The sequence below is a fragment of the Pecten maximus genome, chromosome 1 (genome assembly GCF_902652985.1).
Source record: "Pecten maximus chromosome 1, xPecMax1.1, whole genome shotgun sequence".
Classification (NCBI taxonomy): domain Eukaryota; kingdom Metazoa; phylum Mollusca; class Bivalvia; order Pectinida; family Pectinidae; genus Pecten; species Pecten maximus.
In genome coordinates, this window is record NC_047015.1 from 44,305,271 (window position 1) to 44,312,966 (window position 7,696).

The window sequence follows — 7,696 nt, forward strand, 5'->3', positions numbered from 1 at the left end:
CCATTCCCTCTTTTCCCAGTAACCATTCCCTCTATTCCCAGTAACCATTCCCTCTTTTCCCAGTAATCATTCCCTCTATTCCCAGTAACCATTCCCTCTATTCCCAGTAACCATTCCCTCTATTCCCAGTAACCATTCCCTCTATTCCCAGTAACCATTCCCTCTTTTCCCGGTAACCCTTCCCTTTATTCCCATTAACCATTCCCTCTATTCCCAGTAACCATTCCCTCTTTTCCCGGTAACCCTTCCCTTTATTCCCAGTAACCATTCCCTCTTTTCCCGGTAACCCTTCCCTTTATTCCCATTAACCATTCCCTCTATTTCCAGTAACCCTTCCCTCTATTCCCACTACAATTTAGCGAGACAATACTAATATTATGTAAACATTGGTCATGTAGAATTCATTATAAACAGGCGACTCATGCACATCACACAAACTGTCGAATATGGCAAGCCAAATTGTCATTTATTCAGGGAGCAAAGTTGATCCAGACTTTTACCAAATTATATAAGATATCTTATTTTTTAACTAAATATTTAACTAATATTGTGGACTGTTGGGTCCCCATTCACAAAAATCTTGTTAACTAATATTGTGGACTATTGGGTCACCAGTCACAAAAATCATGTTAACTAATATTGTGGACTGTTAGGTCCCCAGTCACTAAAATCATGTTAACTAATATTGTGGACTGTTGGGTCACCAGTCACAAAAATCATGTTAACTAATATTGTGGACTGTTGGGTCACCAGTCACAAAAATCTTGTTAACTAATATTGTTGACTGTTAGGTCCAAGTCCCAAACATCTTTAACTAATATTATGATTATAATTAATTTATTTAGGTCCTTGTTTATCTTCCAACAACACGTGGTGAAAGTTAGCTGTATTGTCTTTGATGATGTCCTATATAGTTCCGATGGATTTGTTTTCCTGTTGGTACATTAGGGACCCGTGTCTGTACGTATACCATCAAGGACTTCAGGCTGTGTGCTACAGTGAAAGGATCCCCTAATGGCTTTATAATGTCAATTCCTTATGTGGTAGTATGAGAGGTAGATAATGAGAATATAATATCTGTAAAATGTAAAATATGGCAAGCCAAATTGTCATTTATTCAGGGAGCAAAGTTGATCCAGACTTTTACCAAATTATATAAGATATCTTATATATTACATAAGATATCATAACTTTTATGAGATATCTTATATACTTGATAAGATATCTCATAAAGAAAAGTTTATAAGACATCTTATATATCATATAAGATATCTTATAAACTTTAAATAAGATATCTTATAAACATATAAAATATCTCATAGACATATAATATATCTCATAAATATAAAAGATATCTAATATGATATATAAAAATACTGATCAACGTAGCTCCGCGAATAAATGACAACTTGGCTTGCCATAGTCGAACACATAGGAATTAATACTGAAAACTAATTACACGCTACACAATATAAAAGGTGTTTAATCAATGAGAAATTACGTAAATTTATATTACACTGTATAATGAAGCTGTATAATATACAGTATTCAAAGCTGGAATTTGTCGATATTATTAATGAGTTGTCAACATGTCCTCGGTAACGTATCACAGATTTTCTCACCTTCTCGATTCGCACTTCATTCGATTACTCTAACGTGTCTCAGTATGATTAGCTACCAGACAATACAGGCTGACTAGAATGGTATAGGTATGTGTTGTTATATCCTTTATTGTGTGGCTAACTCCAAGAATTGTACCTGGTCACCCCAACATTTCTGACTTGGCTGTACTTCTTGAATGGCTTGTTTGAATGGTGTAGTTGTACTATCACATTACCAAAAATAATTGATCTGGAAAAAAAATTTGTTAAAAAACAGAACTATACAGTTTGGAGAAATCTCATAAACATATGATTAGCAGTATTTATATAAACAATAAACACATTGTCACGAGTTCATTCAGGTTAAACTGTCGATGTGAACATTAGTGAGTGTTTATAGCTGTAAATGCAACAACGTGTCTCTATTGTACAGCGTCAATACTGCGACTAATTCGAAAGGAACTTTTGATTAATGTGTTAATTCACTGAACGTCTTAACATCTGTTCTAAATCTTGTAATTTAGAGAACAGGATGTGAATTACAAACTATAATTTTTTTTATATTCTAAATATTGTGATTAAAGAGTAGATATTTACTTCACATGTAATTTTAAGGAGGTGGTACGCCCCGTTAAATATGTTATCCATGTCTACTGTGAATATATCAAATAGGCATGATGGCTTGTCCCAAAAGTATCCACACTTTATATTGTGGAGAGTTAATGTCACTAGTCAAAAAAACCTTGTTAATTAATATTGTGGACTGTTAGGTCCCCAGTCACTAAAATCGTGTTAACTAATATTGTGGACTGTTAGGTCCCCAGTCACTAAAATCGTGTTAACTAATATTGTGGACTGTTAGGTCCCCAGTCACAAAAATCTTGTTAATTAATATTATGGACTGTTAGGTCCCCAGTCACTAAAATCGTGTTAACTAATATTGTGGACTGTTAGGTCCCCAATCACAAAATTCTTGTTAACTAATATTGTGGACTATTAGGCCCCCAGTCACAAAAATCTTGTTAATTAATATTATGGACTGTTAGGCCCCCAGTCACAAAAATCTTGTTAACTAATATTGTGGACTGTTGGGTCCCCATTCACAAAAATCTTGTTAACTAATATTGTGGACTATTGGGTCACCAGTCACAAAATTCTTGTTAACTAATATTGTGGACTGTTAGGTCCCCATTCACAAAAATCTTGTTAACTAATATTGTTGACTGTTAGGTCCCCAGTCACAAAATTCTTGTTAACTAATATTGTGGACTGTTAGGTCCCCATTCACAAAAATCTTGTTAACTAATATTGTTGACTGTTAGGTCCCCAGTCACAAAATTCTTGTTAACTAATATTGTGGACTGTTAGGTCCCCAGTCAAAAAAATCATGTTAACTAATATTGTGGACTGTTAGGCCCCCAGTCACAAAATTCTTGTTAACTAATATTGTGGACTGTTAGGTCCCCAGTCAAAAAAATCTTGTTAACTAATATTGTGGACTGTTGGGTCCCCAGTCACAAACATCTTGTTAACTAATATTGTGGACTGTTGGGTCACCAGTCACAAAAATCTTGTTAACTAATATTGTGGACTGTTGGGTCCCCATTCACAAAAATCTTGTTAACTAATATTGTGGACTGTTAGGTCCCCATTCACAAAAATCTTGTTAACTAATATTGTGGACTGTTGGGTCACCAGTCACAAAAATCGTGTTAACTAATATTGTGGACTATTAGGTCCCCAGTCACTAAAATCGTGTTAACTAATATTGTGGACTGTTGGGTCACCAGTCACAAAAATCATGTTAACTAATATTGTGGACTATTAGGTCCCCAGTCACTAAAATCTTGTTAACTAATATTGTTGAATGTTAGGTCCAAGTCCCAAACATCTTTAACTAATATTATCATTATAATTAATGTATTTAGATCCTGTTTATCTTCCAACAACACGTGGTGAAAGTTAGCTGTATTGTCTTTAATGATGTCCTATATAGTTCCGATGGCTTGGTTTTCCTGTTGGTACATTAGGGACCTGTGTCTGTACGTATACCATCAAGGACTTCAGGCTGTGTGCTACAGTGAATGGATTCCTTAATGGCTTTATAATGTCAATTCCATATGTAGTATGGGAGGTAGATAATGAGAATATAATATCTGTAAACATGTAACAAAGCGACCATGAATAATACAGGGGACATTATCACCGCCTGTCCAGCCAAAGTCATGGCAATATGCCAGATCGCGATCATATGCACTGACCATCCTAATTTATAAATGGAGAGAGAATACTGTTGGCTGGTGACCCCAATATGCGTCCCCTCGAAGTCTGTTGACAAAAAACATCAGGTACATGTAGAGAGGATGATATCAAACTATGGGGTGTAACCGTATGTACCTTAGTTGTAAACCACATCTACGAGGGCAAAGGAATTCAAGAAATTTCGTTCCGTACTGTAAAAATACAACCTAGTATCTACAAAGAGGATTGTGGGATGGGGTTGGGGAGGGGGAGAGGGGGAGGGGGGAGTAGGCAGGTAAGATATATTCGTTCCAGACACGGAAAAACTGGCAGATAGACAGACGGACAAGAGGACGCATAATTCCTCTTATTATAGGTTTCACTAGTAAGGAGAAACAGTATAATAAAAAAAAATACAGCAGGTGATCGTAAAGAGGTGGTCGTAAAAAGGTGGTATATGCACATATTAAGGTTTTGTGTACACATAGATTGCCCCAGGCGGCCCACTCTATCTGATTTACATTACACACTGGTATAATGATATACAAGCGGGGTATATATTAAAGCATGTTGAAAACGATAGGAATCATCACCACAAATCGAGTCTGAACTCGCTATGTTGGGTTCCGGTCTGATCGTTCCGCACAATTGAGATGAAAAATGAGGGAAGAATGTCATAGAAAACAGGTGACAAGCTACAGTAAAACGCTGTCCTAATCAACAGAAGAAATATCTATTTCGGATGATTATTTTCAAATTACTTTATTTCGAAACCTTACTTTCTTTTCAAGCAATTAAAGAAAACATGTCGATGTCAAATATCGAAGAGCAAATTGGATGGATGGATGGATGGATGGATGGATGGATGGATGTTTGTTTGTTTGTTTGTTTATTTATATATTTATTTATTTATTTATTTATCTATTTATCTATTTATTGCAAAATTGTTCCTTAATCAGTATAAGAGAACATCTGCAGTAGAGCAAATCAAAACCATGAGTCTTTGTAACATTCCAGAGTTGAGTACTCACCGTAACTTTCTCCTGGTAAACAAATAGATCGAGTCGTGTCCAGGCCTGTCCGGGTTCGAATGATAACAGGCTCACTGAAAAACATTTATGTATGTGTATCTTAAGGACTGGAATATAATTACTACTTATAAAATTCTAGCACATTTTTTCACAATATTCATTCATTGTCGGATTATCGGGTCTTCGGACTAACGGATTTTCGGACATTCGAACAATAAGACCATCGGAATATAAGGGTATCGCTCATTTATTGATGCTCCGTGTTCAGTAGACTTCTACAATTTTGAAAACTCGAATAATTTGCAGTTGTTTTCGTAAACAATCGGATCGCTATGTACTCGTACAGTATGTTGTAGCGAGAATTACATGATTCATGTTGTAATAATAATAATGGTCTTTATTTAAACTTGATAACATGTTGAGCTTAAAAGCTCGTCTTACACATGGCCAAGATAAGTAATAGAATATACATTATTTACAACATGTTACATTAATGTAGACACTGGTCTACGCGACAAAGATTGATATCGCCTCCCAACTTTTACGACGGGAAATAACTAATTAATATTTGCATTATGTAGTTGTATTATCATACAGATTAATTGGCCATCGATTTACAGATACTAGACCTGAAAGCTATAAAATATTCAATGTTCATGCAAATTCGATTTTAGTGTTCACCGCTGTGAGCCAAATGGCGGGCACTTTATCTAGGCTTGCTACCGAATGTCAACCAACCCCCATAAATGTCTAAAATACCCCTAAACTGTAGCAAATTATCAGGTCAATGTGTTTTAAAGCGGCATATACGACGACAACGACCTTGACATTTTGGATGTGTACTGTTGCGTCTCCTCGACAACATGGAAAACACAACCGGATGTGTGTGGCTACTTCAGACGTTAATGTACGTACTCCTAACAATACACACAAGTTATCATCAAACACACTCGAGGCAGTAAATCTCTCGTACCAACACCACAAGGAACACTAACTGACGATATATACCTTTCACAGACCAACTGTCAAATCAAAGATAACAGTATATTATCCACCAAGAAAATGACGGCTTGTTGTGTCTACCCTCAGTGTAACATACACTGTATATGATTGCTACAACTCATAATAAGCTTGGTCCCTTAGCTAGACCGAGACAATTAAAGATTGAAGATGTATTATTTATTAAACATTGGTCAGAAAACCCCTTGAAAAATAAAAACAAAATCTTTGGATTTATATGAGTATGGCAAAGCTGACCATTGGTCAGAAAACCCCTTGAAAAATAAAAACAAAATCTTTGGATGTATATGAAGTATGGCAAAGCTGACCAATTTTAGAAACCCTAAGAATTTTAGTGCTCTAGTCTTTTCTAGCCATTTCGCCTCGCTAAGCATCGGTCATTCGCAGCGAAAGGACGAAAATGCGAAGTGGCTGTTTAGAGACTCGAAATAGTTCTCATTTACCTCCATTGTGATTTTGTTCCACTTATGACAATATTTGTTCTGTTGTCCCGAATGGTGGTATAACGACTTTCTGTGTTCTATTTAGTTGAAACATATTCTATTGACATGAAATGTCAAAGGGATTAGTCGGTAAGTTTTACGAAATAAAGATAGCTTTTGTACTGTCTCCTTGCGAAAAGATACTATAATCTTCATTTTGTTGTCCCTGCGGGGAAAACGACCATAATTTTATTGATGCAGTTGTTGCTGAGTTTGGCGAAATAACGATGAGTGGAGCGAATTTAAGTCTAGTCGCGAGACAGCAACTTCGTGTTTTCGTCATCAATATTCCATAAAATGTAGCAAATTCATTTTTAGAAACATTTCCCCCTTTCATGCATGATAAATGTATATCAAGTCAAGATCATTATATCGATAGTGTTGTGATATCATCCAGATTACAAGTTGCTGTGAACACCGAGATAGCATGTGATTTCTTTCAAAGTTCTCGGTAAATCCTCCATGTACCGATTCCATAGAGTGTGCCAAGTCTATCGGACTCGCCCTTATCCAAAACAGATCGATCGACATTTACAGCGAACACCCACAATTCTTTTTCGTTACTGAAATAATCTTAATGTAACTGAAGCCTTCCCCGTGATGTAGACTTCATACATATAAGTACTTTAAGAATGTCTTATTTCTTAAGGTTTGAAACAGTAATTAAAATAACTGCGCCCCTACATGAGAAATGTAAAACAGATACAGCATTGTTACCTTGTGTCCTATATTTAGCTCTCCAACTTATCTGTTCCTAGGTAGACTGTATTCACATTCGTAGGAGATCATGGATTTAGATTTAAGCCGGATAAGTTGATTTGAATTTTAAAAGAAAATTTAAAAGCAAATGGTGGGGGTAAAAAGTTTGAGAATTTGTATGGGATAGGAGTCATTATTAAATTAGTTTTATGGTCGAATCTACTTATACATATATTTTTTTCTCCAAAAAATAGTATACAACTTGCTGTGATTTACAAACGCCAACAGAGATTTCTGCGGCTGTAAGGAGCGATAACTCTAAGTAGGATAGTGGCGGTAGAACCCAGCTGATGAACGAAGCATGTGTGTATCATTCAGGCGGCTGTAGTTTGGTTTCAGATGCGATAGAAAATATTTTTCGGAGACTCGGATATGTCTGGAGGAATAAAAATCTGTGTAAAAACAATAATGACATGTATATTTATATATTTCATTAAAACACAATCCACCTATCTGGACTTTTGAAAATTTCTTTCCTCTTCATGCATTGTTAATCAAGAAATCCACGAAATTATTTATATTTTCCTTACAGTCATTTGCTAAGACAGCCATCATCATTATC

General features: G+C 35.7%; 1 long non-coding RNA gene across 1 annotated transcript; it reads right to left on the reverse strand.

Moving 5' to 3' along the window:
• Positions 1-1,467: 1,467 nt before the first annotated feature.
• LOC117327800 lies at positions 1,468-5,962 on the reverse strand. Its single transcript, XR_004532736.1, has 3 exons — positions 5,882-5,962; positions 4,874-4,947; positions 1,468-1,851 (listed from the first exon to the last, which is right to left on the reverse strand). It is a non-coding gene; the product is annotated as an uncharacterized LOC117327800 (long non-coding RNA).
• Positions 5,963-7,696: the final 1,734 nt, after the last annotated feature.